This window comes from Anastrepha obliqua, chromosome 5 (genome assembly GCF_027943255.1).
Source record: "Anastrepha obliqua isolate idAnaObli1 chromosome 5, idAnaObli1_1.0, whole genome shotgun sequence".
In the NCBI taxonomy this organism is placed as follows: Eukaryota; Metazoa; Arthropoda; class Insecta; order Diptera; family Tephritidae; genus Anastrepha; species Anastrepha obliqua.
The window spans coordinates 79464271-79491790 of record NC_072896.1 but is presented as its reverse complement, the minus strand read 5'-3'; positions in this window follow the sequence as shown (position 1 = coordinate 79491790).

The window sequence follows — 27520 nt, the reverse complement described above, 5'->3', positions numbered from 1 at the left end:
GTAGAAGCCAGAGTGTTCAACACTAGAGTAACAAGATGGGCCGACGAATTAGAAGACGACATCAAGACACTTAGGATAAAGAACTGGAAAAAAGTCGCAAGCGTTCGAGACGTATGAAGGTCCCACGTGCAGCAGGCCAAAGCTCACGAAGAGCTGTAGAGCCAAAGTATGACGATTTCGCAAACAGAGTGCTATCAAGTAAAATTGTAAAATGCAGAATTTTAAGCAAAGATCTTTGAATACAGAACGTTGAGTCCTAAGATAGTTAATTGGCAAATCATGTCACCCTTTCATTCAGCCTTTTTTACATTACGTATCAAATCAGAGATGGTTCGTTAACTATTAATGCCGAAAAAAGTGTAATTTCAGAGAGGAACCTCTTTTTCAGAGAGGAACCTAGCGTAACTCTTATAGGCGATTACAAACACCATATGAGTAGAACCTGCAGTCCTGTCTTTCTCTTCTCTCTTTCAGTTCATGCTCTTATTTTAGCACATATAAATGTACCCGGTGGCGCAAAATCAATCATTCAATTTTGTGTTTTCAATCACTTTTTTACTAAATAAAAAACAGTGTTTTAGAGTGAAGAAAATATTTATTTTGACTTTTACGCGCTACATTGATTATCTGTTCGTATATTGAAGTTGTTTAGTTCACAAATGTCAAATTAGATTGACGTGCGACGACATTTGTAAAAAATATACATTAATCTTCTGAAATACCAATATAATGGAAACAGTGTTAGTTCATAAGATTATTTTTAGAAATCAATCTATTTTTTGTGGCCTGTGTCACTGACCTACCTGAATAAGCCAAAACTTTTGCAGTCCGAGGAAATCAATACTGAATGCACGGTTTAAATGGTTTCAATAAAAAATTTAACCCTTTCGGTACGGAAAGCCGCTAACGGAAATACAAATTATTTTTTATGTTTAATAGTTGCAATGGGTGAAATAAAAGTCTTTTGTCCCATCAAAATTGTAGGTATCTTCAAACATTGCCGGGACATATAAGTCCTGTTCGGACCGAAAGGGTTAAAAAAGAGTACCAGAGAAGAACAAACCTGTTATGGTGTAACCACATCAAGGCAGTCCCAATTGAATATTAAAGATACTATGTAGTGAAGAACAAAGTAGCACCAAAAATAAGACTGAAGTAACTGCAACCAGGCATCATTCGACCGCCTACTTAAACCTCTCCTACGTGTGGGGTCCTATATTGCAAAGCCTTGTGGTACGTGCCCGATTTATGCGATGTGCATATACTTGTTCCTTTTAATGTATTTAAGCTGGGATATTAACATAAACTTTCTCGAAAAGCAGTATGTAAGTCGCAGGATTACAGTGCATACCTCTTTTGCATAAAATTAAATGCTAATTTTACGGTATTTCCTTTTCATCATTTAAACTGACATTAACAGTCGATTTCCACTGTAAATCCCAACCTAATTCACCAATGATTGAGACAGCGAAAGTGCACAAACGAGCAAGAATAAACGAAGGTTCACAAATACATACATATGCGCATACATACATATGGAGATATTTATGCTATCCCTCTTGTAACTGTACTTCTATTTGCTAACACTCACATGCTCCATTTTTACACCTCGCGCACTAGGCCACTAGGGTATTATAAGCTTTTCCACAGTCTAGCGGCTGGACGTACAGTAGCTCAGGAGCTTGCAGTTTTTATTAATTAATTTATTTATTATTAAAAATGAGACTGTATCTGACAGACTTTTTAGTATTTTGTGAAATAAATATAATAAAATTTTAGGCAGCTTTACTTATAATTGTTTATACAGATACAATTCTATCGGTTTGCTGATAAGAATCGGTTAAGTTACGTCCGTTCACCCGACCACCTTAAAATGCATAATTCGAAAAGGAATTCAGATATTACAACAGAACTCATATGGAATACATTAAAAAAAATGTAATGAATATTTCTTGAATTTTTTCATCCTAAAATTATACATGATCGAAAATTCGGCCCATAACAACTCCCACTGTAAGCAATAGATTTTATCCAGAGAAAAGTTTGATGAAGGCTTCAGTTTATATGAAAGGTGCCACGCCCCTTTTCCGAATTTTAACCACTTTTCGTATAAAGCTGCATTAGCAATTTTTATAACTGGATCAAATTTCATTATCTTAGCTTTTGTGGTTCCGGTGAAATGCGATTTGGAAATTTAAGTTTATAATATACGGGCCGTTTCACCTACCACCTTCCACCATAAGTGCAGTAAGTGCATATGCATTCGTGCCAAATTTCAGCCCCATAACTTAGTTCATTTTAGAGATATATTGGTTCTCACAATTGGGTATATATATCAGATGACTTTCCCCATATATATCAAGATTAACATTTCTGCACTAAATGAAATTATTTTCTTCAAACCTATGCACGTTTTATTGAAATTAAGTGAACGGTACACGAGTTCAAATATTTTAGTGAGGACCCAACGAAAAAAAAAATTCCTTAAATATTGGTCCACGAAATAAGGGTTTTCAAGTTATTGCGAGCAATTTTTTCCCCAAAGCAAGGAAGCAAACAAAAGAAGTAGGCAAAGCATACACAAAAAAGTCATATAAGATAAACACAAAAGTCATATAAGATATTCAAAGTGGTCTTCTTCCCTTTCCAAGCCGGCACGACATCTTTGTCTATAGGATATTTGGACTCTTTCTAAAACCCGCTCAGTGAGTTAGGTTTGCTGGCATTTTCGACTAATTTGTAGTTTCAGCTAAACAAAACTATTTGTAGCACAACCAAAGGCTAATATTGAAATATATTCACAAAAATAACTTTAGAGGATTTAAATCATGCGATCTTGCAGTTCATAATTCCGCCCCTTCCTACACATCCATGTAGAAATGCTTAGTAACTATAAATGCTTTCGGGCAGCGGTTGAAAAATGAGTTGTAGCACTGTCATACACGAACCATATTTATTGACCCAAAGGAATGTCGTAAAATAGATCATACATTGATAAGAAATCCTACAGAATTAAATTTGAGACAATTTCTAACAAGAGTGGCAAGGACATTGAGCTCCTGTCCACGGTTAAGATTAAATGTAGCACCAAAAAAATTAAAAGAAGTCCTCTAGCGAGCACAATTTAGAAAAATATGTGAAGAACCGCTCACCAAACTCTACGAAAAAGGTACTTACTTTGGAATGCACTGAATAATTTAAAGCCTCTAGTAGACAAGCTGAAAGGACCATCGTAGCCAAATGAGTTGGTGCGAGACTATCATTCGGAAGAGCGTAGTTTCGCATGTCCGTGCATGAAACACCAATTGTTAGAAAATGTTGTTTTCTAGTAGCGGGCGCTTCTCGGCAGACAATAGCAAACCTCCCAGAGTATTGCTGCCATGAAAAAGCTGCTCTTAAACAAACACCATCTGCCGTTCGGGAGTGGTATCAAGCTGTAGACACATCAAGACACACATCCTTAATAGAAGGATATATCGCTATATATTTGAAGCTATATATAAGTAGTAACCCGATCCCTAGTGACGTAGTAAATACTAGCCGTTTAAACAATGTGATCAGATCGAACATCCCAACAAATAACTATACAACGCCACATCTGATAACCAGTGAAGGCCAAACATAAACGTGTCTCCAGACACCTACTTCCGAAGTAAAAACTATGGCAAAATAGTAGAATCCAAAGAAGTCAGTCCGAGTTACAATTATGTCACTCCAAAAATTACAATATATATATATGTATATATTTGGCACGTACACACTTTTTGGGTGTTTGGCCGAGCTCCTTCTTCTATTTGTGGTGTGCGTCTTGATGTTGTTCCACAAATGGAGGGGCCTACAGTTTCAAGCCGACTCCGAACGGCAGATATTTCTTATGAGGAGCGTTTTTCATGGCAGAAAAACACTCGGAGGTTTGCCATTACCTGCCGAGGGTCGACCGCTATTACAAAAATATTTTTTTTTCTTAACTTTGGTGTTTCAGCGAGACTCAAACCTACGTTCTCTCTGTGAATTCCTAGTGGTAGTCACGCACCAACCCATTAGGCTACGGCGGCCGCCAATAGCGTTGCCAAATATTGCAATAGCATTTCTTACGAAGCTCTTTAATGCGTAATTCGAAGAACAGAATACTCGATTTGGTAGAAGAGTGAGAAATGGGTAATACTCTATGCAACCGTCTTCCTATAGACTAATAAGTTTACTGCCTTACCTTTCCAAATTATTTATGAATGGAAAGACAAGGCAGTAAGCTTAGTAAGAAAGTATGAAAAAGTATTGCTTTCAAAGATTACTAGAAAATCATGGCACAAAAGAACAAGTCGAACCAATCACTAATGAAATTCAGAAAGGCATTTCAACTCAGAGAGTACTGCTCTGCAAACTTTCTCGATGTAGTTCAACCAATTAATAAAGTGAGCCATTTAGGTCTGGTACACAAAATTAAAATTAAAAAATAGTCATTGCTAAGGTTCCATAAAGTGTTAGAGTCATATCAATTTAACGGCTCTTCCTGGAAAATTCCACTGCTATAACCAGTCGCTTACAAGTTTTTTGTCAACGGCTATCTAAGTATTATATTCCGAATTTTCTGGCCAATAATAATGCCAAACAAGAAATTGCTCCAAAAAGCAAACAGGAGCCGTTAGACACTTGGATTAGAGGACAGAAATGGAAGTGGGAAGGACGACGGTAACATCGCGAAGATGGCAATGAAATGGAACCCACTCACAGCGAGAGGATGAGCGCTTGGCAGGTCAAAGGTAATCTGGAATAGAACTTTAGATCGCAAGACGGCTCAACTCGGAGTAAGTTGGAAACAGTAATCGGACGAAATGGCGCGTAGGTGTTGTTGGTGCGCTATGTCCCGCTAGGTATTCAATTAAACAATGATGATGATGATCAATTTAGACTTAGAGACTTTCAGGATTTATATTAGTTGACTTTCGAAAAACATATTGTAATATATCATATTGCAAAAGATAGCCTATTAAGCGTATTTCTTCTTATATTATTCCTATATCAGATACTGCATCCAACATTTGCTTTGGTAAGCTGAAGTGGAAAAGCAGCAGGAAAAAATGTATTGCAAATATTTGATATCACTAAAATCCATTGGTACATACTTTGCATAATGTCTACAATATATGGATCGCGCTTGGGAAGGAGAAATCCACCAGGTTTTCGAAAAGCAATGCTTACCCAACAGGGCCAATGCATTTAACTAAACACATGCGTTGGGTACAGAAGGTTCGATTATACTCGAACTTTTATACGCGTCTTTATTTATTTACGCATTCTTGTGTATCAATGTGTGTGTAGTTTTGGAAAGGTCGTTTTGTAGTTGGTGACTTAGAAGGTAATCGAATTCCAACTATTTACATACTCAAATCCATGAAATTCGCATGAGGCTTAGGGAGCAATTCAATTTGTTCTAAATGAGGGTGGGAGTAGATCCCAATTAGGGATAAATGTTTTGTAGGAATACGTTAATCATATGCCAAGTATTATCAGATAATTTCGGTTAACCCAAAAGTGACATAAAGGCTACATTCCCACATTCCAGGAAATATATCAATGCATACACACTTTTGCATTTACACCAAAAGGCAATGAAAACTGAATTGTCGTAAGTTCCAGCAGAACATAAGTTTCTAAGCTCAGGGAAAATGAAATTGAAATGTTGCAGAATTATAAAATCATGGTGTATTAATATTTAAAATAAAACCAATACTAACCCTAGTACTCAAGTATTTTCTTAAAAAGTTATACCCCTTTAATAAAGTGATTTTACACAAATGTTTCCAATAGGGTTTTTTTGACAGATTACGCGTGACTACGGTAAAACTAAATTCATAATTTTTTTCAGTATTCATTGACATTTTATCATGGAAAGACTTATACCTCAACAACGTTTACAAATCGTACAATTAACGCTCTGTGAAAAGTGTTCATTGCGCTTTCAGTTCAACTTATGGTGTTCAGCGATGTGGCTCATTCTGGCTTAATGGCTACGTCAATAAGCGAAATTGCGGTATTTGGGCTAAAGAACACATCGCATCTCAAGTTTTCCGGTCACGATTTCTCGCACATTGTAATAAGTTAAATTTAACTCTTCACTGATCTCACGTAGACTAGCACGACGGTCAATGTTCAAAAATTCACGAACCCAGTTCACATCTCCGTCTGTTTGCGTCGTCGAAGACCTTCCAGATCGCTGTTCGTCCTCGACGTCCTCCCGGCTTTCCTTGAACGACTTGTGCCACTCGGTACTCGGTTTGTTTAGCTTTACGCAGAATTTGATCGAGTAACGTTGCTCCAACGATTGCTGCATTTTCGCACTGCAAAATCCCAACACACTTTTAAAACAGCTTTCACGCACGGAGCGATGTTGACCGCACCGCTGTTGCCAGCGAACTGGGACCGGCTTCTAGTGGAAGGGGAAGGTCGAACGATCATTTTTCCCCACCAGCCGATTCGGTTGATCGCTTGGCAGACGCTCCGCGCGGGAAGGCTCATTACTTTTCAATCAAACCCTGTATACTGCAATTCACAAGCGTCAAATATGATTGACGTACGACGCTCTTTGCAGAAATAATAAATGTACCGATGCGGTGATTAATTTTGTGCCACCTTTGCATATATTTATTTTATTTTTAATTAAGGCAAAAAATCTGTTTTCTGGGCTATTTGCGATTATTGTAACAAACTTCAAAATAGTGAACAAAATGAACTTTTTATAGATTTCGTTCGATTTTGATTATGTAAATACTATTTTTATTTTATTTTTTTTTTACTTTTTTTATTTTTTTTTCTTTTTTTCTTTGTTTTCATTTTTTATTAATTTTTTTGTTTCACTTTTTTAATTATATTTTTTTTTTAATTTTTTTTAATTTATTTAATTATTATTTTTTTTTTTTTTTGCTCTTCTGCTTTTTCTTGCAATAACTGCACAATAAAAAGACCTGGAGAACAGATTTTTTGCCTGTATTTCGAAAACATTTCTTTTTCGTGTTCAGCGACTCAAACAAACAAGTTTTTTTTAACGAAATACGTGTTTTTTGGGTAAACCAGAGTTGTTGGTTTAATAACTAACTTTTATAACAGTTGCAAGTCAGTATAGCATTTTTTTAGTACAGATTTTTTTTGCGTTTCTTGTACAAAAATTATTCCCAGTACCCAAAAAGTTCTCTATAGGGTTTAAATTTGTACTGTTCCTGAGCCACTTAAAAGACCGAATACACTGTACTTCTATGAATTGCTTTATATGAGTTAAAAAGAAAAGAAAAAATAATTGAGTTTAATTAAAAAATTAAACCAGAACTAATAAATTTCACCTAGGAAATTTTACGCTTAACATTTCATTCGCTCATAACTCAATAACCACGACAAAATCAAATAGCATCCATTATGCACTTTCTGTTTAACTTAAAGTTTTAAGCACAAAATACCTTTTTAATTGTATTACCCGCAAAATGGTTCAACTTTCAAAGTCAACTTGTTAAAGTATAAGCCTTTCCCATAAATGCATCCTCTTCTAATACAACCGTTTCACACATTCCCTCTAACCCATTCCCTGCGGTGTTGCCACTTTTCTCGTTGCTAAAGAAGTCATCAGCTTATCTGATAATAGTGCTTCTTAAGTTGCTTTCAGCCGCTATGGCAAAAGGGGCATAAAAAATTCTCATACAAGAACGACAGAAAAATATGAAACAATATTTTACACGTTCGCACGTCTTTTCGCCGCGCACTCTGCTAACAAGCTGGCAAAGTTTCGACGCGAGCCGTGTGTTGTATTGCATTATGCCTCAACAATAAACAACAACAAGTGAAAGTCAGTCGGTCGGACAGGCAGCCAGTCAACCTTCTAGCAAGCAATGAGCAACAGTTGCTCTCAGGCGCTTAATGGGCGGCACTTTGTACCACACACTTTGCGCCACCTTGCCGCATAGCAATTCTGCTGGCTGGCTGGGCGAAATCTTTCAACTTTTTTAGTTTTGTTAGTTGTTGCTGGAGCTTCGTGAAAATATTTCTAGGAAAATATTATCGATTTCATATTCTCTTCTATTTCACTTGTGTGTGCTCTGCCACCTTGCCAACGCGGGCATTAATATCATACATTGTTGTTCATATGTGCCAGTATGTGCGTATGTATTAGTAGTACGTACATACATGCATGAATGATTTTTTCGTAAAGATATTTTTTTATAAATATTTCATTAACTTTAAGTGGATTTGAAAACTTTAGAGCTTCAGAGTTTAAAAATGTTGAATAGAATAGGAAATTGTTAACAAAGGCTATTGCAATAATTCTGTGGTCACATGCAATAATCGCCTAAGTCGAGTTAAGTAGTAACTGAACTCCATTTACTACTCTGTGCTACTAACTCCACCTAAGAATGTTAAAAAAAAGATAAGTTTTAACAAAAACATATTGACTTAACGCAGTTAAGCTCTTTTATAAAAGCCACAGGATGGTTAAAAAAAGAGATCCCATAGTGTAAGGAAAAAGTTCCCGTGGTATATCAACGGGCCTACGACAGGTCTAAGCATGTCATATTGGCAGCCACCAGACCTACATACCTCCCCTAACATTAGTCTCAGCATATCGCTTGTGTTATTGCTCAAACTATTGGTATAGTCGTTTATTGCTTGCTACCACAGAACGGCAGGTTTTTTTTATGTTTTTTTTTTTTTTTTTTTTGATAAAGAGCGCACTTTTGATTAAAGCTGTGAGCTAAACTTTAGTAATAAAGATTCATTTTAAATTGATGATGCGATGAGTGTATCTCTTTTTTCCTTAAGTAGGTACTATTTACTACGTACATATATATAAAGTTTCAAACTCCAGTTATTGTCGGAAATATGTATTCGCTATCAACTTCTAAAATAACTGAAGTATGGAAACTGTAGAATAGCCAACACAATGTACTCATGCTCAGGCGTTAAGGCGCAGTTGAGTTGAAGGTTGTTATAAAGGCTGTAAAGGGAATTCTTTTTATGATTCCAATATGGCTTCGTCCTACGAAATTTATTCCTTTAGAGACCGTTGGCCCTAATCTATCTACTGCATAATTATGCAAAAGTAATCACCTGGAAGAAAAAAATGGACCTTGCACCGCCACCAGACCTCCCGTTCGGTCGAGAAAGTGAGAGCTGTGGGCTTCACCAGCCGAAATCTACAGCGAATTTTAGTGAAAGACTTTCATTTATACCGGTACAAAGCGCAAACAGTGCATCAGTTAATGCCTGCTGACCGTCAGTCGCGTACAAATTACTGTCAAGTCATCCTCAATCTCAACAACGAAGAGGTCGAATTTGTGTCGAAATCATTATGAGCGATGAGGTGCATTTCCACTTAAGCGGTTACGTCAATAAGAAAAATGTTTCATTCTGGGGCACCAAAAATCCATTACATCCACTCAAATCCACTGTGTGGTTCGGCCTTCACAAGTGACCGTATTGCGTATTTTTTTGAGGACGTTATCGACAATGTGGTCCCTCTTAGTAGCGAATGGCCATGGGCCATGATAAACGCCTTTTACTGCCGGAATTGCATGACCTTGATCTTGATGAACATGGGGTTTCAACAAGACGGTGCAGCCACACACGCAGGACGGGTCACAATGGATATTATGAAAAAAGCGTTTCCTGGTCGCGTAATCTCCCATTTTGGCATGCAGCTGATCGACAAGCCCTTCTTCCTTTAGCACTACTTGAAGTCGTGGGTTTATGCAGGATGGTTCATCTCAGACTATCCCAGCCCTTAAAAAGAATATTCGACAGAAATGTGAACAGTTATCACCGGAAATCTTTCGGAAAGTCATGGAAAATGCGATAAAAAGTGCAAACAAAAAGTGCAAAACCAATTAACAGAAACAATTATAAAGGCCCAAAAAAATATTTTCATCACTCACAATTAATTTTTTTTTTTTTGGTATTTAGGCCCTCGCCTCATTTGACATGGTGTTTTTTGGGTGTTCATTTAAAAGTGTGTAAAACGGAAACAAAAACAGGTTTTTTACTTTCATTTTGAGTATATTATTTTTTGATCCATGAGTAAAAGTAAAAATTTGTATTTGGTCATACGAGGTTCGTTCAAGAAGTTGGCAGCCTTCAAAAAATGGTCTTCCACAAAAAGGTATGTCCGGGACTCACAGGTGTCTGAAATCAAAAGGACAAAAATGTTCTTATTCAGTGTGAATGTCTTTATTGTGTGAACTACGATCTTTAAAAAAACAAATCACGAAATGGCAAACGTTCAAACATGAAAAACCGTTTTTAAACCCTTTTTTGACTTTAAAACCCCGTATTTCGAAAAATCGTTTGGGGCCGATATTTTTGAATATTTAATCTACATAAATAAGCGAAAAAAATCGATTTTTTTTTTCAAACGAGTCGCTGGCGTTTAGTAAAACAGTTATGCATAAACAAATGGGGATGATTAATTTTGCGCCTGTACATAAAAGTATTTCTGTATATTATATGACATCAATTGCACCCCTTCATAGCTTCAGAATATTTTTCTCAACCCAACTTCCATAATAAATTTTTGGTACAATGGTGCCAATGTTCCCATCGTGACCAATCAATTTCTGTACTGGTTTCTCCCTATTAGCGGTGAGTTAATGCTTATAACTAACAGGCTACGGTATGGATTTTAGTCGCCTCTTCCAACAAGAATCCTTTTCCGCGGACAATTTCTAACCACCTAACCCGCCGTTGACCTCTCGCACTATAAGACACAGTACATTTCTTTAATACACAAATATCAGCGATCTCATTTCGTTTCTCTTTCCCTTTGGTTTATTTTTAGATTCGAAGCAGAATTTGTGTTATTTCTTCTACTTTTTTGCAAATTTTATGATGCGTAACAATCGCAACTAACGACACATTTTATTTCACATCATCAATCAGTTTGTCATTCAAGTTGATTTTTTATTTTTTTATATTTTTTTTCGAAGGGCGTTGCCTTGGTGAAATATAGAAAAGTTTAATGAACGTTAGTTGTGTTTCGGATGCTTTACGTCTCATTTATAAAGGATATGTATTACATCATTCGATGTTTTTTGTTATGCAGGTTTTATTTCAGTTTATTTTATGATTTATTTCTAAAAAAAATCGTGCAACTGCTAAATAGCGTTTTTGTTCTAAGTCTCACAAAATTTGTTAGGAACTTATAAAGGATAAATTATCACAAATGCAGAAAATCAAGATGTACATATAAAACTTTGATACGTCCGGTTCTTACTTACGGTGCTGAAATTTGGCCACTGAATGTTAATGATATAAACCAGTTATTGCGATTTGAAAGAACCATAATGAGAAAAATAGACAGTCCCATTGGGCTTGAAAACGGCACGTATCGCATCCGTTACAGCAACGAAATTGAAAACTTTACTTGTGGTGAAAATGTAATACGTTTTATTCAAGCGCTGCGGATTAGAAGGATTGACCACAACATAAGAAAGCCGAACGAAAGAACCAGAAAAACGGTGTTTACTTTGCATCCAATACGAGGAAGAAAGAGAGCCCACCTGATAAACGTTCGTAATTCGAGGAATGAGCCAAGTGAAAGAGTGAGTTGAAGGAGGATTGTTTATGAAGCTATGGTCCACCACAGACTGTGAAGCTAAGAGAGAGATAAAAAATAAAGAAGGAATAATTTTTTTCTTCCATCTTTTATGTATGTCAGTATGAAAACATTGAATAACTTTGAAAAAAAAAACAACTGATTTGTATAAGTAAGGTATTTTTATTTGGTTTGGTTATTTACAATTTATTAAAACTATTTTTTGAATGCAATATCAATGAATCTTTATTAGCAATCACAAACTGCGATCGTTTTTCTGCGTTTGTCATCACCTTGTCAAGCATTTCGGTTTCTATAGCGTCGTTTTCGGCACGAATGTTTGCATTAAGCTGATCAATAGTCTGCGGCCTGTTGGCGTAAACCTTGCTCTTCAGATAACCCCACAAAAAGAAGTCTTGGGGGTTAAGTCAGGTGATATGAGGGGCCAGTCGATGTCGCCTCTTTTTGACACTAGACCTCCCGGGAATTTAGTTGCATAAATTCAAATACTGAACGCGACGACGATACGACACTGTTGGCTCCTTGGCAACGCTTTCCCTCACTGCTTCAACAAGTTCATTGGAACGTCTTGGTCGTTGATGAACGGCATATTGACGATCTCCTACTGTCCCGTGCTAAAAAAAATCGACACGAAGCGACGAATAGTATTGTCAGATGGCGTCTGTCTGCCGCGACACTTTTTGCGACATGCGCACATTGAGTTAGAACAACAGAACGACTACGAGGGGTGCCTTTTATATGTCGGGATTAGAGAACAAAAACAAATTTTAGTCATGGAAAATCACTTTACTGTTTTTCAAAATATTCGCCATGAATATCTATACACTTTTGCATGCGTTTGAACCAATTGTCGAAGCACTTTTGCCACTCTGAATGAGGTACCTCCAAGACATGCATTCTAAATGTCGCAACCGCTTCTTCAGGTGTCGAAAAACGTTGACCTCTCAGTTTGTTTTTTACGTACGGGAATAAAAAGAAGTCACTCGGTGCCAAGTCAGGACTATACGACGGATGACCCATTAATTCGATGTTTTGGGTGCTCAAAAATGCAGTTGTTTGAGCCGATGTGTGAGAACTCGCATTGTCCTGGTGAAGAGTGATCCGTCTTTGGCGATTGGTGTTCCTAATTTCTTGGAAGACAACTGGCAAACAAATGGTTGTGTACCACTCAGAATTTACTGTTCTGCGTTGTTCTAGTGGTACGGTTGCGACATGTCTAGTTTTTCCGAAAAAACAGGCGACCATTTGCTTGGAAGTGCTTCGTGCGCGAACAACTTTTGTTGGATTTGGCTCATCTTGAAACACCCATACAGTGGACTGCTGTTTACTTTCGTGCTCATACGCGTAAATCCATGATTCATCACCTGTCACGATGTCATAGACGTGTTTCGAAGCCCCGCGATTGTATTTTTTGAGCATTTCCTTCGACCAATCGACACGAGCCTTTTTTTGAGCGATTGACAAATTGTGTGGGATCCAACGCGAACAAATTTTGTATGCTGGTCCCACTAATGCCTAAGATTGTCTCAATCTCACGATAGGTCACATGACGATCTTGCAATATCAGTTCGCGCACAGCATCAATGGTTTTCGGAACAACAACTGATTTTGGACGACCTTCACGAAATTCGTCTTGGAGTGAACTACGACCACGATTGAATTCACCATACCATCGATAAACACTGGTCCTTGATGGAGCTACGTCGCAAAAAAATGAATTAAGTTAATCCACGTCGAAAGTTGTAAAAAATAATCGCACGAAAATGTTCACGATTTAATTCCATTTTTGGACCGAGATGAATCTTTTAAGTTACTGTAAGCAACACAAATAGCGCTGGTATTTCAAAACGTTCTGAGTACGTAAAAGCCAAAAAATGTCAAACTTTGCGATACAGCTGTCAGTTGCCAGATTGTAACACCAGGGTTGCCAAATCCCGAAACATAAAAGGCACCCCTCGTATTTTCGATGTATATATAGCGTCACTATTTCAGCGCGTTGTTTCGGTTTAAAGCGATCTATGGTTGAAATTGCACTGAATTGACGTATCGAAAATATGTATGTTGCAGTCGATCAGTTGGTAAATGACAAAGTTATTCAGCGTTTACATACCGACATAAAAGATGGCGCACAATAAAAGAATTCAACGCGTTGAAATCAGAATATCAGATTAAAGTCTTTATTTACCCGTCCCCACGCTTGAAAGCAGAAGAGTGATTTCAGCAATCACTTTTTTATATGCCGATAATTTAAAGGTATGTCTAAGAAATTCTAATAGCATGTTTGGCTTACAGAGAAATCTAAAAAACCTTTATACAAACCAAAACCGTTTGTTCCTTAATCTTAAGAATTAGAGCATTTCACTTTTTCGAGACTTCGCTTTTATCGTCGTCGTACTATCATGGAAACTTTGTTTTATCCAGCATTGATGAAATCCTGGATTTGGGTTTTGTTTTTGATTCCCGTTTAACACTCAAAATACATTCTACCTAAAACTTTTTCATTTATTGCTTACAACTTCGATAACTTCTGTCTTCTGGGTTGCTTCGCCTTCTTACATTATGGTAGCTTGCCCTCGAACGGGTGTTCGGAAGCTACCCAGAGGATACTTGGGCTAATCCTGGAAGTTGTGAGCTGCTTGAACCATATGCAGAAAAAACGTCCCGGCCACTGCCAAGTGAGTGGCGATCAGTAATTTTCCCCACTTGCGTGGACTTCTATGTACATATGGAACCATGCTCCACTGCCTTGAAATAAATACATAAATAAATATGATTGCATGCAATTACTAGAATTCGTAGAATGATACCACTTCATTTTTAACTGAAAAGAAGAGACCTAGGAAAGGTAAATCCAAATCAAAAGTTCTATGCTCTTCTCATAGGAGAAAATAAGAGATAGTTCAAGTTCGCCAGTAATGGCATGTAGCTCAGAGTGAATTTATTTTTTTATTTCAAAAAAATAATTGTAGTACATTAGAGTATAATTTTAAAGCCAATCACCAAATTTATTTGAAATATTTTACTAAGTAAAAAAAAAAATGATTGAAATCTTTATTTTGACTTTTACACGGTTCATTGCTTGTCTACTTACTACAGCTGCTATCCATCTTCCGATAGGGTGATTAATTACATTTATTATAGCTTGTAACATCCGATGGGTGGATAGAATCAATTATTATTACTATTATTATTATTATTATTATTATTGCTAGCCGATTTAGGTCTGCGACCTGAAAGATCTTTTGTGGCGCTTTGAAGAATTTTGACTAATTCTCTAAGTCCATTCTCCTCAATAAGTTTGGGTATTTGTCCTATTTTATTCATTTCTATTTCCTCCTTTGGAAAAATATGTTTACCCAGGTGTTTGTCCTGCGTATATATCAATAATATTTAGCGATTTTATCTTCCTCCCATAGAACCTGCACATTCCATTTAAGTACTCGCATATTTTCAGGTTAGTAAGACGATAATTCGATTTACAATGCCTTGCGAGAATTCCTATTATGATTCTGAACTAATTTTTATTTAATTCCATGCAATATTTAAATCGGTTTAGGTAAAAGCTACCTTTCATTGATTTTGATTGCAATACAACCGATAAATTATCTAAGTATAATCTTCTTTGTTTTTACCCCACTTCGTTATGCTTTCCTAGGCCACAAAATACCTCTTGACCTGTAAATGGAGAGACCGCCCTCTTCTATGATAATTTATCTGTCACTTCGTTTCCAGAAAATTGTACGTGCCCTGTAATCCATAGAATACGTACCTGGTTGTTCTGGCTTAAGATGTTCAGTTCATCAAGATATTCCAGCACCAGTTTTGGTGAAAGCTAATGTTCGATTTAAATAGCAATCGGTACCTTAAAACACCAATTTTAGTATTTTAAGACTTAAGAGCAAAGCGAACAAATTTACGTTGTAACGCCAGGGCGTTAAAAAGTATGTTTCTAGTATAGAGATTCCTAAAATCTTTGGCATATCTGCATAGAAATACTAAGTTATGAGTACTACGAGTATAAACCTTTGGAATTAGATAGCAAACATAATTAACAAAATTGAGTTCAGAGTTAAACGCAACAACGAAATCTTGAAATAAGGTGAACCGATGTGAAATGTAATCTTCAGTTTGGGAGGGGTTTATTAAGCCGTTATCGAGATTAACGCATTTACTCCAAGTCGTCGTGGCGACGCCAATTTTTCTTGCATTTCTTTTGATGGGTTTATTATTTACAACAAATTTTAGTGATTCCGCTTCATTTACTAAATTTACAAAAATATCACGTTTTTCACTAAAATTGCTAGGGCGTAATAGGAAGAATTAGTAAAAAAGTATACTAAATTCGGTGAGTTGCAGCTGGCTGTGCTCAAGCAACGGAATTATTTACCGCCTTTTTCACTAGAAAAGGGAATATGCAGCACTTATCTATGGTTACAAAGTCTAATTATAACTAATGATGGAATACCGCCAATTACCTTGACCTTTAAAAACTGAAGGAAAATTGCCTACATATCTCCCGTCTATTATCGATTACATGGACATCTCTTAAATAAATACGCTTAATTTTCCCTATTTCTTAAAACAATATTTACCATTTTTACGCTTTGCTATGATATTAAAGAAATGCATGCATCCCATCCACCGCTGCGCGAAAGACCAAAGTGTGACGCTCTTTAATGAAAAGCAAAAACAAAATTAACAAATAGAGACATGTCGTATGTTGCAACTTGAGCTTGAAACATTGCTCGGTGCAACACTTCACAATAGCCGCATTATTAGTATTAATTGGAATTGTCAAATGTTATTAGCTTCAATTAGAGCACTCAACTGGCAGCCTGGCTGCGCACACCAATCCTCAATCCACGCGCAACACTGCTCCTTTACTCGAGTCTGTTGGTATTTCAGCTGATAATATCAGCAGCCAGAAAGTAAAGAGAACATCCGCGAATTTCGCTATAAAAAATGTTTTTTTCCTCCATATCCATGTCATGCAATACAACGACGGGTGGATATCAATGAAAAGACTCGGGAAATAAGTTGCGAATCAACGAAAATTAATATCAACAGGCGATATCACATACGCCAGCGCACGCAAGACCAAGCAAGCAAAAATAAAAACTCGAATGCTAAAGGCTAATAAATTAAAAACGATGCCGCGCGCACCGTGGAATACCAAAAACAACAGAAATAACGACTGAAAAAGCAGGAATAAAATGTGAATCTTGTGGCTCACCCGTAGTCCACGCAAGCAAGACGAGCGCTGGCAGAGGCGACAACAGCAAAGCATAACCGCCATCAGTTTCACTGACACACGCCTACACTGCCAGTGACATGCTCTTCAGTTTGGTGTCTTGCGAAGTCTTCGAAAAACGAAAAGAGGTGCTCACTTGAAAGCAAATATCAGTAGCAGCGCCAAAAACATTTAGAAGAAAGAATGAATTGGAGTAGAAATTCAACTAATGCGAATTTCAACCATTGACTAGAAGAAATTGCTGCGTTGAATAGAATTTCGGTGTATACTAATAGGTATATACAGTGAGTCGCAATGGAAGTCATACACATCAATTGATTTATGATATTCAATAAAATGAACAAAAACTTTAAATTATTATTAAATTTTTTTTTTTTTTGTTTTACAGCTCCTTATTTATTTTGAGAGCTCAAGGTCGGATGAAAAATAAAACAACAAATTAAGTTATTGATTTCATTTATTTATTTGTCGATATTTCTCCTTCTTCTATCTTCAGGGTCTTTATTAATTACTACTAATATTTTTTTTTCCTTGTTCACTCCTCCCATGAGCATAGGGCCTCGACAAGACTCTTCCATCGTACATGGTTCTGTGCTGTTGTTTTTGCACCGTCCCATGAGACGCCGGCATCTGCTAGTTCGCGCAGTATCGACCTTCTCCAAGTGTTTTTGGTCGACCGCGACCTCTGCTCCCTTGCGGGTTCCAGTCCAGTGCCATTCGCGTGATGCTATCTGGTGATTTTCTTAATGTGTGACTCATCCATGGCCATTTTCTGCGTTTGATTTGCCGAAGGATGGGTTCCTCGTTCGTTAATCTCCACAGTGCGTCGTTACTGATGGTGTTTGGCCAGAATATTTGTTAGAGACTAGCCATAATTCGCTTCGGTACAACAATACTGCCTTACGCATTAGCCGAATATTCGTAGTTTAGTGCGCCTGGAGATTTGCGAACTCCCTCATACTGTATGCATTCGCCCGAATGCTGCCTTTGCTTTGTTTAGCCTGCAGTTGACATGTTCATCTGCTCCACCATCTGCCGTGATGATGCAGCCGAGGTAGCAGAAGCTTTCAACGAATCCCACCGGGCATACGCCAACCAATATCTGCCTTGCGTTATTGTGGTTAACTCTCATGGCCTTGGTCTTGGCGATGTTGACCTCCAGTCCAACAGTGAGTGCCAGCGCTACTAGTTGGCCCGCCTTCGCTTGCATGTCAGAGAGTTTGTGAGAGAGGAGGCAGATGTCATCGGCGAAGTCCGGGTACTCAAGATGTCTGGTAAAACGCCATGCGATGCCTTTTTTGTGCAGGGTCAGTTGGCTCCGGAGAAGGGGCGACAGGGGACAACCTTGCCATATGCCTGCATTGGTAGTGAATGGATCGCTGATATCGCCTTTGTGGAGTACTGCCAGTTCGGAGTTCTCGTAGAGGGCTTAGATGAGGCGGATTATCTTGGCAGAAACTCCCTTTCTACTCAGTGTCAGCCGAATTGCGTCTCGTTTGATAGTGTCGACCGCCTTCTTAATTATTATATTAAATAAATCCAAATGAAGTGCACTAAAAAACTATTACATTGAAATAACAAATAAAGAAAATGTATGAAACATGAGCTAACTCAAAATTGTTCAAAAAGTTTAAATTTTTGTAAAATTAATATTTGTTGTTTATTTGATACTTTCCTCCTACGCAGCACTACGTGTGATGAGCGGTAAGTCGATATTTGTATCGAAAAGTTTGGTATCCTTTAGCATTACGTTTTCACTTTATTTGCTCTTCCTTCAATGAGATGAAAAATTCTACTCTCCCAAATGTTCAAATTATCGCGTGAAAATTTTCGTGCGATGATTTCTTTCAATTTTTGACGCAATATAATACAGGAGTTAACTGATAAATATACTTCGACTTTTGGCGTTCAAACCCCACACTTAGTCACTATGAAACGCTGATAAAACTAGTTTCAACATAGCATACTATAGGTATAGTCGACTCTTGCAGGATAAATTTCATGAAGAGCGCCCATAAACGGTTGTTGAGTGAGAAACAATCTCTGTGTAAACTGATGATACAAAATCATCATGTAACATATCGCGAGATAGATGCACCCTTAGGCATTAGTGGAACTCGAACACATTCAATATTACCTCAACATTTGGTCGTCAAGAAGATGTGTTCCCGTTGGATAGCGCATAACTTAACGATTCTACAAAACAGACTCGTGTCGATTGGTGTAAAGTACTGGTGAAGAAATTCAACTGCAGGCGTTCAAAAAAAGCGCATCATGTGTCGAATCTTAGATCTATGCAAATGAGCCGAAACAAAATAACAATCGACAGTATGGGTGTTCCAAGACAGACTTAATCCAACAAAAGCTGTTCGCAGAGGATATATCTCCCACCAAATAGTCCCCTGGTTTTTCGGAATAATGGCCAAGTCAATAGAGGAACTTAAAACAGACAATTCTGAGTTCTACACAGCCATTTGTTTGCCAAAAGTTTTGGGAGAACTCAGGAAAGCCAATCGCCGAAGACGAATCATCCAGAAAATGCGAGCTCTCATGTGTTCGGGAGTTAATGGATAATTCGCTCTAAAACCCTAACTTGGCACCGATTGATTCCTTTTTGTTCCCGAACATCAAAAATAAAATGCCAGGCCAACGTTTTTTCAACACCTGAACCCCTGAAGGTATCCAGTTCCGAGGGGCAAAAGTGCTTTGAAAATTGATTCAAGCGAATACAGAAGTGTATTTCCTTCCAAGGAAAATATTTTGAAGAGAAATAAAGTTATTCCAATAACTCTTCATTCACTGCGTTTTCATTATTAGGCGCAAAATATAAAAGGTAATCCTTATAACGTCCTTTATATGGTTTTACATAGATTTAACCAATTTTTTTTATTATTCGTGGCAAATTTATTTCCCATTCAGGATGAAAAGCATTTTCAAAGGATTTTTTTAGTTAGATATCACTTTTTTTAAATATAAATTATTTTAAAATTGGTATTGGGGTCTTGAAAGCTGCCCAAAATTCAAAAAAAAAATGCAATATTAAAACACAAAAATGGAAGTAGTTGTCTATGACATTCAGATCTGGAGGTTAAGAAAAAGTTGAATGGTCTTCATATTGCTTGTCAGTTGAAAAATTGTCATTCTTCTATAAAATTAGCGAAAGCTGGGAATCATCGCCTTAAAAAAGTGGAACTTGTCCGGTATTCCCAAATCAATAGTACTCTCATGACAATTCTTTGTAAAAATCTCGAGGTACCCTCAATAATTCAAATGTTTCCTTCCACGACCCGCGACTTAAGCGCCAACTAATAGGTCTATCGATAAGTTCGTGCGGTTTTACAACAGATGGCGTAACTTGATTATTATTCCATCGATCCACATTTCCAAACATTCATTGGAGAGCTACTGTCGTAAGGCACAAACGTCAGTATAAGTTTTTTATTTGAAGCGTAAACAACAATATTTTTACCACACTTGAAAATGTCGAATTTCGTGCCAAATAATGTGTTTTTGCGGGGAATTTTTTAATATGAAGAAAAAAGCAGCCGAAAGTCATCGTATCTTGGTGGAAGTTTATGGTGAGCATGCTCTAGCTGAGCGAACGTGCCAGAAGTGGTTCCGATGTCGTGAGAATGAATAATACTCGTTCTCTAAAACTGGAGGATATTTACAGATTTGCCAAAGAATCTGGAAAATTCTCACAGTACTAACTATCTCTATCTCTGTCTCTATTCTTTCCTATCTCTTTCTCTGATACTTTTCTCCTTCCCTCCTTCCCTCCTTGACTCTCTACCCCCTTTCCAGAGCTTTAATTACAATGGGCTTTTTAACCTGAGTGTTTTAGGAGCCACCAAATCTCCTGGTGCTTTTCAAATTTCAATTTCCCTCAACATTCAAAATTTCGTAAACTTAAGCGAAAAAAAATGTGTACTCATAATTCACAGTTTTTCCAATTTAAATAAAGAAAAATTTATATTTTACTTCCACTCAAGCTTAAATGAAAAAAAAAAAAATATTTTGGAAAATTCCAATAGAATCACTTTCATAGTTCAAAAAACTATATTAGTTTGACCGTATTCCAATTTTTTTCAATTTCCTACCAAGAAGCGCCTTTTAATATTAAATTTGCTCTCAACCATTAAAAGCACATACATTTTTAAGAACTTCAAATCTTTACATCAGAAGTTTTGAAACAAAATTAAGCAGCGTATTTATTTATTTATTTTATATTAGTAAGGCGCAGTTTTTTACTGTGTTCTTACTTACTTCTAAAACATTACCTACTTAATACTAAAGGCTTAATAATTAAAAAAAAAAGGTGTGAAATAAATAGTAAAGATGTCAAGAATTAAGAAATACCCTGAGCGGTCAATTTGAATTGTGCTGTATTGATTCCAATTTTAATTTGTTCGGAGCTCCTTTACCCTCCTGCTCTATCGAATCACATTCTCGATGTAGCTGAATACTTAAAACACAGTAATATAAGATTGCTTGTACGAGTTCACTGTTTGGACATCAACTTAGAGCAATAATAATTCGCATATGTAAATATGCATAAATAGTAACACTAACACACTGGCCACTGTCAAATGTTCCACCAGTTGTCGGAGCGGTGAACAATGTTCTCGACGCCAGCGCACAATCGGGTGCCTTACGTTAGCTTCGGTAGGAAGTATGATGTTTTGATCCCAGATAGAGATAAATGGTTAAGTCAAGATAACCTGTTGACGGTATTTCAGCAAACTATCTACATCGATGGATCCAAAACCAGTGATGGTAGCACAACTAGATAGTACTACGCTGCAGGAAAGATGGCTAAGGTATTCTTAACGGAAGTCTTTGCCATCTTGAGTGCAGTATACTGGCAAATTGAGAAAAAGTCGCAGGGTAGTACTATTGGAATTTTTAGTAACAGCCAAGCTGCACTAAGAGCCCACGCTGCTCTTCGAAATTAGTCGATGAATGTAAGACAAAACTGAACAGTGTTACAAAACACAAGAAAGTTTATCTTATTTGGTTGTCTGGATACTGTGGTGTTACAGGGAACGAGTTGGCTGATAAACGGGCTAATGAAGGCTTTGCTAGCATACCACTAGGCCCTAAAACCTTCCTAGGTGTAAATTCTCCATCGATTCAACTATGGATTGACGACTTCATGAAATCTAGCCATAGAAGATATTAGTCTGATTTGGGATCCTGCAGAATAGCCAAGCGTTTTGTGAAAGAACCAAACAGGAAACGAGCGACCTTTCTCCTAAAACTTAGTAGGAAGGACCTGAAAGTACTGGCGGGTGTAATCACAGGGCACAACGCCTATGGTAAGCATATGGCTACCGTGGAAATCATTGACGACCTAATATGCCTATCCTGCCGGGAAAACGAGAATACTGCAGCGCATTTTCTCTGCAGCTGTCCGGCGCTTTCTGGAATAAGACCTAGGCTATTGGGGTGCGATGTACTGAGTATGGATAAAGTTCATATTCTTACTCTTGCGGATCTCTTAAGCTTCATCGACAAAGAGTGTTCTCAAACCAAACTTTTCAGTCTTTTCCATCCATACTGTATCTACCCTGTCTCTTTGTTCCTTCCACTGCAATCTATCTGGGTGTAGTGCAATAGTCCTCCTGACTGAGTGCTTAGACTTATTCAGCCCCACACAAATCTGCAATCTACAATCTATCTAACACTAAACAACGGTCAAAAAATTTGGATGAGCTACAGTCAAGCATTGAAGAAAAATAAAATATATTAAAATCAAACAACGGAAAAACAGAAAAACTATTTTTAATATAAAGAAGTCAAAGAAAAAAGGAAGTCTATTCAGTTTTCAACTCGGACTGAAAGTTAGCCATTCATATTTATTACCCCTGTTCGATATAAGAGAGCATGAATGAATCATAAGTATTGTAATACTATATACATACAAACAACAACAAATATTCAACTTTATTTATATGAATATGTAAATAGGAAAACCAGTAACAACATTGTAATCATTTTATGCCTGTTTGTAGTGCTCAGTGTTACTATTATCAATAAATTTTGTTACTTCTTTTTACTTATATTTTGTCTCTCTCGCAAAACAACACATACATGCACACATACACAATAGTTTTTGCGAAACTGCCCAATTTCACGATTGATTTCACTGATTACCGAAAAAATGAGCTCTACGTGCCTAACTAAAGAAAATGCGGAAAAAACTGCAAAATGTTGCAATTAACACTTCGGAAAATGTGGCTGGAACGTGCCTCATTCATTTGGCTTGTCAAATGTACCATAGACATATATATGTATGTATATGTGAGAATACTTGTGCATACAAATGTACAATTATACGAATCGAGGAAACGTCGCGTCGCTTAGTCGCGCCATAGAAATCTGCAGCAAGCAAATGTGAAAAAATGTAGTAGATGGGGCGTAGAAAAACGCCCACGCGCTTAATGGTGGTTGCGATGGCTTGTTTGCGAACAGACTTCTTTAAGAACACGCATCGCCTTCATCTGGGCATTAATCTCTACATCGATTTGTGGAAGTACATATTTAAGTCAACTGATATGGAGATGTAGAAATTGATTTTCATTTATAACAGGTGGCGCAAAATTAAACACCCTAATTTTTGCAAATGGCCGTACGTCCGTCATATTTGACACTTGTGAATTAGTCAGTTGAGCAATGGAGCGTATATATATATACATATAATTGGCGCGTACACTCTGTTTTTTTTTTGGTGTTTGGCCGAGCTCCTCCTCCTATTTGGGGTGTGCGTCTTGATTATGACTCCGAACGGCAGATATTTTTATGAGGAGCTTTTTCATGGCAGAAATACACCCGGAGGTTTGCCATTGCCTGCCGAGGGGTGACCGCTATTAGAAAAATTTGTTTCTTAATTTTTGGTGTTTCACCGAGATTCGAACCAACGTTCTCTCTGTGAATTCCGAATGGTAGTCAAGCACCAACCCATTCGGCTATGGCCAATGGAGCGTAATCGTTTAAAATACAAATTTTTTTCAATCAAATTTTTTTGTGTAGTAAAACGTTATTCAAAGACCAAATAGGATGATTAATTTTGCGCCACCTTGTATTGAGCAATGTTAGGTTAAAGGGCTGCCCTTGCTAGGGACTCACTTGGACGAAATTTAAAATTTATCCGTTCTGATACCACAAAAAGTGTTAAGTTAGAACCTTTTATAGGTCTCTCTAGAAGGTCTAGAGGCTTATCCCTTGAATGACCGAATTTTTAACCTTTTACTTGGCATTCTTCTATCAAATTGTTCACATTCAATATTTCCTTGGTCGAAGTAATTTTTATATGACCATATTTTAAGTACTTGAATACACAGCTTGCCATCAATAGTAATTAGGATGTTGTAACTCAATTGCCGCAAGAATCAAACTTACTTTAGAGCTTTCCTCTAACGGATATACTTATTCATTTTACTTTTTTCTAATAATTTGACTTAAATGTAGAATCCAAATCTGCTAGAAACGATGTCAAAAAAAAAATTTACTCGCCTTAGATGCGCAGTATTAACTTCGTCTTTTCTGTGTCTAGACTAAGTCGATGTGAGTCAAGCCAGTATTGCGTCCTTATCATGGCCAGGTTCAGCTTATCCTGCGCTATTGTTGCATTCCGCGCATTGATAACTGCCGCTATGTCATCTGCATAGCCAACAATGTGACAGTCATCTGGCATGTCGATGCGAAGTCCGTGCCAAGGATTAATCCTTGGGCGGCCTCTGCTGTGATGGTTTTCCTCCGTGGCCCTCTTGCCGTTTCTTAGATCAGCGCACATTGCATCAGATAGCTGTGAATCATTTTCATGATTCACCTGAGACACCTTACTTCGAGTTCTGTCATCCTATTTAACTACTTTGAAGTATTGAAAGCGTTTTTAACGTCGAGAGTCGCATGGGTCTAGAATGACGATTTTTGCTGCGCGCGATGTTCGCACTCTTCATCATCTCTTCAATGACACCAACTGTGGATCCTCCAGGTCGGAACCGACGCTGTCATTCAGACAGGCTTCCCGCGCTCGCTGTGTCAAGCAAGCAAACTGGTGTGCGTACGACGATGGACTGTTGAGGCTTTTTTTACCGTTACTTATTTTGTTTATTGTTCTTTTTTTATATTTCAAGGAACACTCGGTAAGCATGCTAAACTATTACGCAGGCATTGAAGCTACAAAGTTTCTGGATAAATACTTAACCGGGCTTGATGTGCAGTTTCACTTAACTTATATTTGTTCACATTGGCATTTTGTCTGCATACCATCATGTTTACTATTTCTTAGAGATTTTTTACTGGATTAAGTTCAAGTGACTGAGGCTGCCATTTTAGGGCGTTCTTACTATACTTGAGTCCTCTTGTCATGTTGTAGCTTTCTGACGTCCTTCTCTATAACGAGATTCCACGGTTCCGTCTACCCTGATTCGGCTTGCTATGAAACATACTGATAACATTCTAGGTTGTTCAATAAGTTGTGTGGTTGGTACACTCTACATACATATGAACGCATGTGAAGTCACATTTCAATCGGTCAATTCATTCTTTGTTTACAAGCCATTTAGTATCGACGTTTCACAGCATTTTCTACATTGGATCAAGTCAAGTATCGTCCAGTGATTGAATTTTTATTTATAGAAGGTCTAAAAGCAAAGGAAATTTATCATTGAATGTTTAAAGTGTACAACGACTTTTCGTAATCAATTACTACAGTAGAAAGATGGTTTGCTGAATTTAAATGTGGTGGTACAAGCCTTGAAGACGATCATTGTAACCTTCTACACCAGCTCAACGTAAAAATTCTTGAAAAAATACCCCAAAAAAAATCTTTTTCATCAGGACAATGCACCATATCAATTGGTAAAATCCATGAATTAAAGCTCGATCTTTTGGAGCATCCACAGAATTTACCAGCCGACTTCCATTTGTTTCCTCACCTAAGAAAATGCATGCATGCAAGACGTTTTCCATAAATATTTGAGATCCTACCAGCTGCGGAAGCGTATGAGATTCATATATTGGAATCTCGTTCGAACCAATAATAAAGTGTATTTCAAACCATACAATTGTGTTTTTCTTAACAATCCGCAAAACTTATTGAACAGCCTAGTATGTAAAGGGTGATTTTTAAGCTATTAATTTTTTAAACAGTTGGTTTAAACAGCTGACGCACGTTTCGTGTTTTGTTTCACTGTCAACCATCTTCAGTTTGGTCTATAATTTAACCATGAATCGTCTTACAAACGATAAACGCTTGCAAATCATTGAATTTTATTATAAAAATGCGTGTTCTTTTAAGAAAGTTTAAAGTCGAAAAATTGTGTTCAGCGACGAAGCTCATTTTTGGATCAATGGGTACGTAAATAAGCAGAATTGTCGTTTTTGGAGTGAAGATCAGCCAGAAGAATTGCAAGAGCTACCAATGAATCCAGAAAAGGTCACAGTTTGGTGCGGTTTATGGGCTGGAGGTGTCATTGGACCGTACTTCTTCCAAGATGCTGCGAATCGTAGCGTAACTGTGAATGGTAAGCGCTACCGTGAAATGATATCCAACTTTTTTTTGTCCAAAATGCAAGAGATTGACCTGCATGACATGTGGTTTCAGCAAGACGGTGCCACATGCCACACAGCACGCGTAAAAGTGGACTTGTACATGAACATTTCATTTCACGTTCGGGACCTGTCAATTGGCCACCCAGATCGTCCGATATAACGACTTAGACTATTTTTTGTGGGGCTATGTTAAAGCTCATGTCTATTCAGACAAGCCTGCTTCAATTAACGCATTGGAAGACAATATTAAAGAATTTATATGTCAGACACCGGCTGAAACATTGGAGAGAGTATGCCAAAATTGGACTAAGCGGATGGAGCATTTGAAGCGCAGTCGCGGTCAACATTTGCATTAAATAATCTTCAAACATTAAATTATATGGACTGTACTATCGATTTAAGTAAAAATCCACGCATTTTACTGAATTTTACGTGTGTTTTTTTGAAAAACTTTCCTTTAGCTCTAAAAAAAATCACCCTTTATAAACAAGTTGGCTCAAAATTAAAAATCCATTTTTTTGGAATAATTTATTAAAAAAAAAAAAATCATCAAATATGATTGACGTACGACACCCTTTGCTAAAAGTATAGATCTTCCGATAGGGTGACTAATTTTGCGTCACCTTGTATATACATATAAAAAGATAGGTGCTCATCTTGTTTTAATCAATCAATTGAAAAGTGTTTGAGTTTTAGTCCCCATCATTTGGAAAAATGTTCTTTCGAAGAGAAGAGAGAAAGAATGATAAAAATAAATCTCTGCGCTCTTCTAAAGCATTGTCTTCAAATTAATATAAATTTTCTAATTTTGTAGATATTTTTATGAGAGGCTTTTTAAGATATTCGTAAGAATATCGCTCTGCTTGTGCCAGAAATGTGAATGTGTAAAAATGAAAATGTTCAGAAATCAAGTTTGAAAGTTGTTTGTTCTTTTTGTTTTTAATTGGCGCGTAAGCTTCTGTGAGGTGTTTGAACGAGCTCCTCCTCATATTTGTGGCGTGCGTCATGATGTTGCTCCACAAATGAAGGGGCCTACAGCTTTAAGCTGACTCCGAACCGCAAATGGTTTTCTTTGAGGAGCTTTTTCACGAGAGAAATATACGCGGAGGTCTGCTGTTGCC